At 47.1% G+C, this 13,572-nt stretch overlaps 1 protein-coding gene across 7 annotated transcripts in view; it reads right to left on the bottom strand.

The window, feature by feature from the left end:
- The window catches only part of NFIX (nuclear factor I X), a 256,420-nt gene extending 244,035 nt beyond the window's left edge, over window positions 1-12,385 (bottom strand). The window contains exon 1 of one of the 7 annotated variants that reach the window (XM_083483095.1): window positions 12,024-12,385. The gene's annotated coding sequence lies outside the window, so the exon portion shown is untranslated. Of the gene's footprint in view, window positions 1-1,434; window positions 1,556-12,023 lie in introns of those variants that run through there. The other 6 variants (XM_083483093.1, XM_083483089.1, XM_083483091.1 and 3 more) reach the window with 6 other exon arrangements.
- Window positions 12,386-13,572: the final 1,187 nt, after the last annotated feature.

Here is a 13,572-nt window from a genome sequence, read left to right as displayed (position 1 = left end):
TATTTTAAAAGGAACAACCAAGGGCTTCATCTTCGAGCTGATATTTACAAGCAGGGCTTGGAAATAGCTCGGCGCTTTTGCACTGGACTTTAAATTCCATTCTCAACAAGTAAGGCAGGGGGAGGGAGTCCGAACAATGCCAGGTCCGTGGGACAGGTTAAGGGCTTTTCACTCATATTATGGTGGTTACATACTTTAAGCCCCAGCTCAAGCCTTACAGACAGTGGCACTCAAGACCCTACTTAGGAAATACCCCCCCCCAAATCTTACTAGGAGTTCACACAAAATAAACAGCGCTTTTCTCTGGAGTTTGCACAATAGTTGCCCATCTCAGACAATACTTTGCTATGAACAACTGCTAACTAGCTCGTTTCTCTGGCTGTTTGGGACTTTGCTGCTCTCATTGCAGCAGGATTGCTTTACCCGTCTTCTGCCAAAAAAATAAAACAAAATGCAAACATTTTGTCCTCTTCAAATTCTTTATCAAGAAAGCCTCCTGCCACTCCTACAGGATTCGGCTGAGATATTTCTTTTATTATGGGCTTTTCAGCATTTCAACCTTGTGGTTAATTTCCTGGTTGTTATTTGTTGACTTTCTGCTTGCCTTCACTTCCAAAATTATTAAACGAGTTTTCTTAAGAGGAAAAAGGTGTAAAATAGCATTCCCTGGGATGTTCCCCCGTTCCCGCTTGAAATGAATGCAAACTGTGGAAAGAGCATAATATGCTCTTGCCAAGCTCCCAATCATTTGCACAAGGCTGGCGCAAGAGAACTTCCTGGTGGATTGTGCTCTTAGAGTCTTTGTCATCTTTTTCTGGTCCCTGGGTCTTTTAGAAACCCTGAGCACAGGCACTTATTTTCTCTGTGACTGCAAAACTTTTCTTTTGTTTTTTGGACATGATAATTCCAAACAGAAAATGCTTGGCAACTGATAATAATCCGTATAAGATGGAAATGAAAGGGTGACAACTGAGGATGTCAAAGCTATGGTATTAGCTGTAAAAGCAAACAAAAAACCTCTGCATAAAACTTGAAATTCTACTGGGGGGGGGGACAGGGAACCAGTTACTGAAAACAAGGGAAACTCATTTGCATCATTTTAAATGCGAAAATTAAAAAGGTGGAGAAATCGTTACAGGTAATCAAGTGCAACTTTATAAGCCCACTATGATTAAAAACACAGTTGTCAAGCATTAAAATATTTTACACATTCATATGTTTCAGTTGTATATCTGGCATCTATGAAAAGGCTAAACCCTGCACTTTATTCATATTCACAAAAAATTATTAGCCAGGTAAGACTTGTCTCAGATATTGGCATTTTCTCTCCTGCAAAGCAGCTATACAAACTTGCACCTGCCATGAATCAGACCCTATGATTCATAACTTGGATTTAGTTAAAAAAGAAATACAAAATCTACCACCTTTTCTTACCAGAGACAAGAGAGTCCTCTTTCCCGGGCAGACTCCACCAACACACTGTTCTGGTTCAAAAACAAAGACTGGATCTGCTGGAAGCTGTTTCTACCCAGAAGCTGCTACGCAAAAAGTCGCTGGTATTCTCCAAACTGCTGGTTGCTAAAATATTGCCAAGTGGTGGGGAGGGGGGGGTAATTTTTCACAATGCTAAATGTCCCAGTCTCTGAAAAGTCCTTTGAGGTGTCTTATATGCAGCGAGCAAAAGCAGAAACCTCGTGAAATTCTGTTCTGAAAATGCATAGGCAAACACACAAGCTGGATAGTTTTATAGGAGCCAAACAAATATTTCAGACATAATTTTCACTCCAGAACAACTGGTTTCCTTCTTGTGCAACCTTCCTCCCACCCCCAACCCCAGCATCCTGGTACAACCCTTTTATTGAATCTAACTAAATATCAAGCCTCCATACTAGATTTGGAAATGGAGGTTAGCTTGATTTCTCTCACCAAAAATAAAATAAAAAAATGCATCATTTTTTTTTATTTCCACTTGTTAGTTAATTCAAATCTGCAAATATAAAAGTAATAATCAGTCGAAAATAGCGCTTAGAGCTCAAAAATAAAACACGTAACAAATAGGGACAGTAAGTGAGGATATTGCCAGGGAACAATTCCCACCTCCCCCACAAAAAAAACCCTTCTACTAGTCTGATTAAAAACCATTCCAGGGGTTATTCAAAGAGATAGCAAGAATTCTGAGAAAGCTGGTGATGTACAATGACATGTAACTTCATATCAGAGAAAATAATATTTTGTAGACCTAATAAGCCAGGGGTCAGCAAACTTTTTCAGCAGGGGGCTGGTCCACTGCCCCTTAGACCTTGTGGGGGGGCGGACTATATTTTTTGGGGGGGAATTAATGAATTCCTATGCCCCACAAATAACCCAGAGATGCATTTTAAATAAAAGGACACATTCTACTCATGTAAAATCACGCTGATTCCCAAACCATCCGCGGGCCGGATTTAGAAGGCGATTGGGCCAGATCCGGCCCTCGGGCCTTAGTTTGCCTACCCATGTAATAAGCCTTACTAATCAATTTGCTTATTGGCCATAGGTCTCTTCTCTTCTCTTGGTCTCCCCCTCCCCATTCCCACATTTACAGGCCTCCGATTAGGAGCAGATAAAACTGCAGGCAGGAAGGCAGTGACCATGCAAAGGGAAAAATGGGGAGCAGAAGAACTGGAAAAATAACCGTGCTGGCCTCAAACAGCAGAAGGGCAAAAAAGCAAATGTGGATTCACTTGCATCGATTTGTTGCCCCCTCAGCTTGCAGGAACTATCCAGTCCTTCAAACGGGCAAAATTTGATATGGCGTTTGGCAGCTGGAATACTAGGTATTAAGGAAGGCATGGAAAGGGGTGCTATATTATGCCATCTAAGTGGGGAAACGTGATTTGGAGTGTGGACGCTCAAGAGCCAAAATGATAGGAGGGCTTTTGTGGTTGGAATTTGGCAGGAACACTACTGGGAGAGTCAGCTATACTATATCCGAATTGGAATAAAGGAAAGCAGGACTCAAACGAATAGGTGGAAGTAGACGGCGTAAAGGTTTTAACAAATGCCGACCTTTATTTTTGGGAAGTTGCTGTTGTTGCTGCTGCTGCTGTATATGTCATGTTTTACTGTTATTTAAGGCTGAGAGGGATAAAAATCCAATGCCTAATAGCAAAAGATAAATAAATGAATAGTATAAGGCATTGCTCTTTCTCCCTCTCCCTTTCAAGGCAACCATACGGGTAAAGTGGAGTTTCAAATCCTCTTCAGTGACTGAGAGTACAGTTTTCTGGATGGCTTCCCCTTTACTTTATTTTTCATAACATTTAGGGGTTTTTTTTAATCTATGCCATTTAAAATATTTATACCTTATCTTTCTGGCAGACATCAGGTCTCCGAGGCAGAATTCAAGAAACATGGGGCCTTTAAAAGGGGGGGGGGCACTGATGTCCAGAAAAAGTACCGTGTGCCAGCCACTGATCTTTGAAGCGTCTACAGAGACCCCCACAAGGAAAATGCTCCTGTTCCTCACACACTGACATACTGGGCAGGCTATGGGTCCTGGGTTTTCCTAGCAACACCAGTGGTGACCAGTGACCAAAGCAGTTGTGTGGAGGGGGGGAAACCAATGGTATTAACTGTCATTTTCCCCCATTAAGTAATTGTAAGACTGGATATATATTTTTAATGAAATACTTTTTATTGCTTTTACAAATACAAAGTGTGAACAAACTAACAATTACATATCTGTATCTAGAGATCCTCTGAATCTTGGGACGTCCGTCCCCCCATGGAGTCTCAGTTTAAACATCTACAACTGCATATTCATCCGTACTCCAAATTTTATATCGAACCTTATCATCCATAATAATTTTTACACTACAAGTGAATCAAAATCCTGCTCTTGTTTCCATCTGCTTACAGTGGTCACCTAAATAACTTATAATCCCCCCCCCCATTCTTTAATTAAGTTTTTGTCCTCTTGGTGTCTGAGTTTTCCAGTCAGTTTTGCCATTTCGGCATAGTTCACCAGCTTGGTTTGACATTCTTCTCTGGTAGGGACTTTGTCATTTTTAAGACTGGATTTAATGGCCATAGTGCCCCCTCTTCTTTAGAAGATCCTGTTTCTCACTTCTTTTCCTACTACGAAATGTGCTAAGCAAGCCCTGCTGCATTTAGGGGTTCCCTCCTGCTCATTCTGCTGAGTGGGACACTGGACCTCTGTCCTAGTCTTGTTCATGTTCATGTGGGTCACAGCCCATAAACGTTCAGTTCTGTGTACAAGACTGTGATCTTGCATCTGCGTGGTTACTTGATTATTGCAGCATGAACTTTCATGGGCAATGGTCTGCTTCATTAGATGCAGGACACAAACAATGAGCCCTCAACGTCTTAATTTGCGGGAAAACATTTTTCTGAAAAAATCCCTACGCCGCGGGGTTAGAATTTCACCAGACACAGGAAATATTATGGTTCCTGCCCCAACCACCCTGGGCAAATTTTTTGGGGGGGAAATCGTAAAATACTGCTTATCTCATTGTGATTTGGCGGGGGGGGGGGCACAGAGGAGTGCCTGCACTCAAACTTTAAACTACAGGTAGATTAATGGTTTGATTAACAGGAGAGTCTGTGTCATTTCATTTCATAGCGTTAAACTCCACAACAATGATGCTATATTCTTCTGACTCTTCATTAAACCCAAGCTCTTGCCTTCTCACTTGTCATAATGCAAATCTTTTGTTCTCATCTTTCTTATTTGAACTAATATGATTCAAAGCTCTCTGTGGGTGTGTAGGTGTGGGTGTGCGCTCGCGAATACACACACATACAGACTGTTGCCCTAAACACTTTATGTGAAGAGAAGGTGACCATTTGCCAGGGCCATAAACTTAGGTCCCCTTATTGCAGGCCCACTTATTGCAAGTTGTGAGTACCGTATTTTTTGCTCCATAAGACTCACTTTTCCCCTCCTAAAAAGTAAGGGGAAATGTGTGTGCGTCTTATGGAGTGAATGCAGGCTGCGCAGCTATCCCAGAAGCCAGAACAGCAAGAGGGATTGCTGCTTTCACTGCGCAGTGATCCCTCTTGCTGTTCTGGCTTCTGAGATTCAGAATTTTTTTTTTATTGTTTTCCTCCTCCAAAAACTAGGTGCATCTTGTGGTCTGGTGCGTCTTATAGAGCAAAAAATACAGTATATTGGATCAGATGGCTTGGCTGGATCAGGTAAACTTAGCCTGCCTCTCTTTCCCTGCATATCCTGGGCTGCCAATGCTCAACTGAGTTTCCAAGGGCAAGGCTTGAATTCTCCCACAGTCCCACCACTTTAAAAAAATGAAATAAAATCAAACCAGTAGCTTTTCTTTTTTGTCTTTGGAATTTCATTTAAAGCCCCTGATCTACTTTGAAATGTCCTCTTAGCTGCACACTTTTTGTAGTTCAATTCAGACTATGGCAACACTCTTAAACTTTGCTCTATTCAAAAGCACTAATTCTTGCCCAAGGGTGAAGGGGGGAGAAAGGTGTCATGTTTTGCTTGTTTGGCTTTAGGCGCCTCGCTGAGAAGGCTCCTGTCAAAATTAATTGGGGGTCCCTGGAAATGGGTAAGGGAAAGCTGAGGAAGGGGGGGAGCAAAATATTTGGCCTGTCCTTTCTTTAGATTTGGATTCCACTCCCATTTTGTCAAACAGCCCAGATCCACATGGATACACACAAACACACGCATGCATGCATGTATCCGAGGTGGAGCGAGATTTGTTCAAGGCAGAACTGAATTCAAAGTTTCCAATTTTAGAATGAAAAATTTTGGCTTAAGAGAGATTATCCACTGACTCAGGCCCACCTTTTCCCGGAACTCGCCATGCAATTTACTCCTTTCCAAGTCAAACTCTGCACACCCATTCTCAGCACACATGTGTCATTCGGGCTGCAATCCTAGGCACATTGACTCAAGAGAAAGCCCCATGAAATATCATAGGATTTAGTTCTGAGTATGCATGCAGAAGAGTGATGTTGAACAGCACACTTACTCAGGAGGAGTTAGGGCTGCAGACAGGACCTTGTGGGCCTCTCCTAGGGAAAATGATCCTTAGCCACAACTCTGAGCCCTGAGCAACGTTCACCCATTTGCTTGCCCTCAGCACCACGGGGACCAAACCAACCAACAAACATGGCATCAGGCTGAAACAAGTACCCTATAGAAACAAGTAACCAGGTGCAGGATAAAGATCAGAAAACTTTCAACAACTCAGACCAGCCTCTGCTGTTCCGCTTCTGCTTCACTCCAAGTAGGTTCCACAGGAGAGCATATATAGGGGCTACTTCTAACAGAGAATCTAGTCAGGACCTCAGTCAAAGCATGCTCATTTGAGGGTTTCAGGAGTCAGGACACAGCCTGAAATAGGAGCTTGACATCTCAGTCCTAATCACACACAGGGCCAGAGTAGATACTATGCTGGAGAGGTGTGAACAGCCTCCATTTTTGAGGGAAAGGGGTGTTGTTTTCTTTAACTAAAAGACAACCACTGGAGTCTATCAGTTCAAATGGAGAAACTTAACTCTCTTCCCCTTCTGTCATTCTTCTGCTCAGAATTGCCCTCCCTAAGCTGCTTTATTCCAGCAGAGAGAAGGATATGGGGATCCCATATCTTTTCCCTGTGGGTGGAAAAGCAGCTGGAGGAAGCAAACACCAGGGGGGACTTGCAGAAGGGGGTAGGGTTAAGCGGCTGCTGCTCTTGACAGTTTTCCAGTTTAAGAAAGGATCAGGAGGATATGTCTGTGACTCCTGCAGTGTCCATTTTGGCCCTTCCTAGAAAGCACATTCCACTGATTTCAGGGCAACTTACTTTCCAACCCAAGTATGCTTTGGCCTGCAGTGGCATGCAATCGACAAATGAACATAATGGCCAGTGGCGTAGCGTGGGGGTGCAGGGGGGGCCGGCCGCACCGGGCGCAACATCTGGGGGTTAGGGTTAGGGGGCGCAAATCCACGGGTTAGGGGGCGCAAATCCATGGGTTAGGGGGCGCAAATTACTTGCCTTGCCCCGGGTGCTGACAACCCACGCTACGCCACTGATAATGGCTATGCAAACCTGAGCTTGGTGTCAACTCAGCAGTGCCACAGAGTCATCTCCTCATATTTTTTCATCCAGTAGAGAACAAACGTGCAACCTATAGCGTAGCACACATGTGTCAGCCCAAGACATTTGTCTCCTAAGGAGTGGCACTGCATAATACCAAAAAGTGCCCTCCAGGATCCTCTTCAATGGTACAGACGGGTTGGGGTTTTTGTGTGTGTGTATGGCTAGCCTCTCCAAAACTCTCTAAGGGCTCATAAAGCTAACAGTCCTTGTAACATACATACCTACATACATCTAAACAATCATTATGTCTTACTCCCACCACTCCCCCAATTCTGAGTGAGATGGAAGTCAGCTGAAATTCCTACTATGGCTGAGTTTACTGAGAACTCGCTGCATCTGTGATGATAGACTGGGCAAGAGATGTAGGACATAATATAATGTTGGAGGATTAGGAAAGATTGTGGAAGAAAGGGATCAAGTTCACTGCATGTACTGTGTTAAAGGAAAATATAATGAAAATGATGTACAGATGGTAAAATTAGCAAAGATATATCATAACTGTGACAATCTATGTTGGAAATGTAAAGAAAAGGAAGAAACCTTTTATCATATGTGGTGGACCTGTCCCAAGGTGAAAGACTTCTGGGAAAAGATTTATAATGAATTAAAAAAAATGTTGAAATATACATTTATAAAGAAACCAGAGGCCTTTCTTCTTGGAATAACAGGCTTGGAATTGCCCAAGAAAGATGTTAAATTATTTTTGTATGCTACAACTGCTGCTCAAATTTTACTTTCCAGTGCTGGCTTTCAAATCTGCATCCACACAACATTAGCCACAATGCACAATGTATCCTATACTTTGCTATCAAATGCTACTGTTTGATGCATTGTTTCTCAAACCAGCTTCACATCGATTGTAGTCCTTACACCGTGCCTAATTCATTTCTAACCAAGGTACGAACACCTTTGCATGGGGTAAAGACATCCCCACTCTGTCAGCATCCTCGGGTCTGTACACAAACAAAAACGAATCTGACACAAATGAAGCTGTGCTGATGTGAACATCTGGGGAGAGAGGTTTGTGAAACATGAGGGGGGCAGCTTCACTGAGCTCTAAGGTGGTAATGTGAATGCCACCCTAGAATTCTTTGAGAGTTGCATCCAAACCTTATTCATGCCTTTGGTGAATGAATTTGGAGCACAGATGGGAAACTTAAGGACATGAGGGTTCTCTTCTCTCTCCCCCCCCCCCTTTGGCATTGGCTTAGGGATGATGATGGGACAGGACACACATGCATAATAAAACTGATTAGCCGGAGTGACATCTGATTTTTTTCCTGACATTCTGTTAAACCAAAGAGCTGTTTCCTTGAGGTTAAAGGGTTGTAGGACACATTGCAGATTTCATATAAGTAGTTTATTCCAAAATTAGAAATCCAACTAAACTGTGAGTCTGCTGTCGTTTCGCATTCACTGACACCAATCAAGATGACTCAGTGTCTACCATTTTTGCACCAACTGGTGTGGAGCTTCAAACAAGCCCTTCTGCAATTCACACATTGTAGGCCAGTTGTACTGTGTTTTGCTGGCTTTCTACCACCAAAGTCAACAGCAGATGTGGCAACGCATTTGCTAACAGATAGGCCTGTGTGACTTAACTATCTTTCTACTTCCACCAACAAACACTAATTAATAAATGGTGATGGTGATAATGACGAGGATTCTGCTGTCCCAAACAGATACATGCAAAAGGTCAGGTCATTGCAATGTGGCTGTTATTAATAATCATCATTATGTCCACACCTAGAGTGACGCCCACAAGCCAACTGGTTCCTCAGGTAGCTAATATTCCTAGGAGGCTGGGAGAGAAAGGTGGCCTAATGAGTCTCTTGCCCAAGTACAAACAAAATCTTCCCAGCAGGAAGCCACAAGCTTTGTTCCACAGGTAGAATTAGAGGCGCCATGTTTTCTTTGTCATTCAGATGACCATCTCTCCAATCCCGGACTGCTTGGTTTCTGTGAAGTGCCTTTTAACCCCCTTCCTAAAATACCAATTGCTTAGAACGAAGAAAGTGTGTCCACAGCCTTACAGTCCTTCTCCTTTAGGTGAAACTGGACATTTTGCCACAACATTTCTCTCTCTCTCTTGTTTGCAAAATGGAGGCCGATTTTTGTGGGATGGATGGACACATCAGCCATCATTCCAACATCCCTGACAAGCGACAATCCTGCAGACCTGCTCCCTGAGAACAAAAGCCCAAGGAGTTTCAGGAGGGTTTATACTCCCAACCAAGCATGATGAAGGCTGCAAGCCGAAACACACTTACCTAGGAATAAGCTCAAATGTGCTACCTTCTGAGTAGACATGTACACAATTGCACTGTAAAAATCACCATCGCAAGGTACATTTCCCTTCTGTTTGTCCTACAACCTAACAAAGCACTACCCAAAAACCAAAGAATGCATTGGTTCCACATTTGTTAATGTGACAGAAGTGCACACTTGCAAGATGGCACAGAAAGTCACTGCCACAAAGTCAGCCATCTCCAAAGCTGGCCCAACTGTTGCTGTGTAATGGGGAGGGGAGAGGAATCCTTCAGCAGTGCAGTTTGGTAGATATTATATTTTCGATATAATAGTCTTGAGTATGGGTGGATGGGGGGAAGGCTATTCAGTGTATAACTTGCCTTACTTTAGGAAAAAAGAGCCCTCCTGCTCTTTCTGCTGAGTGAGAGTCCTGGACTTGCCCACCCCCAAAGCCCTGTCCTGGAGGTATCACTGACTAAATTATTGAGAGATCAATTTAGCAAACCTCTTGGAATTATTATTATTATTATTATTATTATTATTATTATTATTATTATTACTACTACTACTACTATTGAGAGATATCACCTTTTGAAAATGAAGTAAAACTGAAATAACTGCAGTTCAGCTGTCAGGCCTTGTTGGTACAATCCCCTTCACACGCAAACACTGCAGAGCCTCGCGTGCAAAAGCTGACCCGGCCGGCCTACACTGTCTCGTGGAAATCTCCCGTTCCCAAGAAGGAAAGAAAGCAATATTTAATTCAGCTGCTGCGATGATCAAACGCTTTAGGGCTGCATCTCCTCCGTAGTCCTGACTGCCTTACCGGAATAAAAAACGTTAAAGCAGAAGGGAAATAAAAAAAAGGAGGTGCACCCAAAAAGTTACCCCAAAAAGTTGCTTTAAAGAGAGTCTAAAAAAACCTCAAGCAGCTGTTTTTAGAGCCAGATTCCTTCTTCCTCCACACAAATACAGCCCCCCAATAGTTTTTTAAAACACCTTGTGCAATAAAAATAAAATTCATTTCTGCAGATCCGAAGGCGCTGGCATTCAACCAGCAGAACAAAGCAAAACTTCCTGCGTTTGCGCAAGGAAAGGGAGAGCGCGGCGCTCTCCAGACCTTTGCGCAGGACTTGCCGCGCCGGGAAGTTCTCCTGCGCCAGCTTTTGCCATGGCTCCCCTTCCTTGCGCAGGAAAACTTCCCAGCAGACCGGGTCCTTGGCGGTCCTCCCCGCTACCCGGGGCCTGCCGACGGGCGCACTCCGAAGGGCTGCCCGCGCAGTGCCCACCCAGAGCGCCGCGGGGGTCCCTCTCCTCCCCCGCTTCCATTTTCAAGGCGCCGTTACTTTTTCTCTCGAGGTAGAGACAGGCGCAAAAAGTCTGAAATCAAACCCTGGAATCGCCCCAAGAGACGGTTCTGGACTTTATCTCCTCACCGCTTCGTGAGGCCTCTTGCGCTGCTTGGAGCTTTTCTGTTTTGGCACAGAGGGAAAGTCGCGCGGGGGGAGGGGAGGTGGGAACTAGAGAGAGAGAGAGAGAAAGAGCGATCGAAGAAGATCCCCAAAGATCGCTTTGGCCCGTCACAGCACCAAATTCGGAAGCAAGGGCCGGTACCTAAGTTCGAGGAGTCTTGGTGGATACAAGCACGTCACTGCCTGGTTTAAATGGGCTGGGGGGCATTTAAGATGGCTAAGCAGTTCCACCAACAAGTTGAGGGAACACGGATCGCGCTGGAGCCTCATTCACACGTTCACGCGCGCGCAGCGAAGGGAGCCCTGGCGGGTTCGCGGCGGTACCTGCGCTCACGCTCATCCCCCGGTGCCCCGCTGCTGCTCCTCTCCTCTCCCGTCTCTCCCTCACCCTTTCTTTCCCCGACTGCCGAAGTATCGACTGTAAGCTCCTCCGGGCAGCGACCTCTTTACGCCGCTCGCAAAAGCACCGCGCGGCGCGAAATAATAGCAATAAATAAATGGAACGGCGACGACCACGGCAACCTAAGTAAGGACTTTCCTCCGAGCGGCTTCCGAGATCTTCCTACCAGGGAAGGAGGGCTTTTGGCCTCTCTCGCTCTGGGTCACCCTCTCCCCCCATTTTGGGGTAAGATAACGGCGGGCGCGGATCCCTTGCGCAAAGCTGACAATTGTTAAAGGCACGATTTGTACAGAACGGGGGGAGGAGAGGAAAGGAAAAGCCGGAGGGGCACCTGTGGACTTGCTTGACCTGACACCGCTTCAAATGAAAAGGCGCGGGTATTTGGGGACGGGGACCTCTAGGTTTGGTTCTCTCTGCGTCTTTTCTGTCGCCACTGGGAAAACATGTCTAGGGAGAGGAAGGGGGACCCTCCGGGACCCCCACCCCAATTTGTTCTTTGTTCGCATAGAAAGCAGCAGCGCCTTCGACCCGGTCGTGACCTTCGCCCATCCTGACTTTCCGGCCGCCACCTCCCTCTTCGCGCGCCTCCAGGGTTAGCCACACCCCGACCCGAAGGAGGCTTTGATTTCGCCTGTTACTTTGCAAAGTCGAAGCCCCCGGGTAGGGGCGGCGGCGGCGGCGGCGGCCGGGCTCTGGCAGGCCGAGCACAAAGGCGGGATTGTCCGCCGCTGCTTCGGAGGGAAAGTATTAATCAGAGAGGAAATTATTGATTTCCACGGCACGTACCATGACGGTGGAGAGAATTTGGCCCAACATCAGAATCCCATATATATTTTTTATCCTCAGACAAAAATAAAAAAGGAAAAAGCCAAGCACCACCAAGAGCAGGCAGGAGGACAGCGCAATCTCTCTCCACAAACCCTTCGACTTCTTGCTGCTGCTGCTGCTGCAGTGGAGCAGGCGGAGGAGGAGGCGCAAAGTGTGGCTCTTCGGCGAAGGCCCGAAGTGGACGAGCGGCGGCTGCAAAGTCCGGCGCGGCGCAGGCGGGGAGCGACCCGCCCAAAGGGGACGAGCGTTCGCCCGGCACCGGGCAAGCGAGGAAACCGCGCTGGCCGCGCCTGGGCTCGCCGATCTTCCCAACCCCGCTTGGATCGTGTTTTACTCGCGCGGCTGCTCGAGTCGGAAGGAAATTGGCCTCCCAAAGACTGGAGAAATGCCACTTTCTGTGCCGCCCGATTTGCAACACTTCCAAGCTGGAGCGGTGCACTTTAGCGGAAGGGAGGGTGGCGGAGCGAGGGAGAGAAACCGGGCGCGCGGGGGGGGGGGAGAGGCAGAAGTGGGAAAAGGGGGGTAGAGAGAGAGAGATAGAGACGAGCAAGCGGAGCCGCGCCGTGTGCTAGCAGCTCCCGCGGGCTTTCCACTCTTTCGGGGGCTCGGCTCCTCGCTCCTTCCCTCCCTCCCTTTCCCTGCCCCGACCTACAGCCCCACCACTGCTCTATTTCTGGGTGTGGGGAGAGAGGGCGTGTGAGTTAGAGAGCGCGAAGGAACCGCGCGCTCCCGAGTGACTGAGCGAAATCGCGCCCGCCGCCGCCGCCTTCGGAGTTCAGTCGAGGCCGCTCCTGAGCCAAAAGAAAGGAGGCGCGCGGTGGGGGGGGGGGGGAGAACAGGCAACGAAATCTGGGGGTTCCGAGAAGCGGATGGAAAGCTAGAGATCAAACATCGTGGCCCAAAGGTGGCCCCTCGGGAGTGTGCACCGGGGGGGAGAAGGAAACCAGTGATCTGGAGCGGGGGTGGGTGGGTGGAGTGGAAGAGGGGCGTCTTCCCCGAGTGGCCAGGAATCGGGGGACGTGGAGAGGAAATTGCCCGAGGAGTTCGGCTGCCGCTGCTGCTGGCGCGTTAAAGGATCGATCCGGGGGAGACCCGCCGGGATCTGAAAATCTCAAGAGAGGAGGGGGAAGGAGGAGGATCCCCCCCCCCGATTCCAGGCCTTGCCTTGTGCAATGAGCACCGCGCGCGCACACACAAAAACTTCGCTCTGGTTTCTTGTGTTTCCTCCCGCCCCCGGGGGAGTGAGGGTGGGATTTCATCCTTTATGTCGAAAAAGAGTTTGAGCCAAAGCAAAACTAGGCAACGGATGCGGCCGAGGATGGGGGGGGGGGGAGAGAGAGAAACGCCCCACCCGCCACGTTTGCTGCCCTGGAAATCTAGGCCGGCCCTGCTTTGACTCCTCCGCCGCCGACTGACTCCCGTTTGGCACTTCCCCCGCCCCCAAAGACAGGAATGGCTCCGGGGATCCTCCGTAACGTGCGCCAGTCTTGTTATAACGAGAGGCGGC

This window comes from Podarcis liolepis (assembly GCF_965112155.1).
Source record: "Podarcis liolepis genome assembly, chromosome: 17".
NCBI lineage: Eukaryota > Metazoa > Chordata > Lepidosauria > Squamata > Lacertidae > Podarcis > Podarcis liolepis.
Note: the sequence above shows the minus strand (reverse complement) of the source record. Positions and strands in the feature narration are given on the sequence as shown.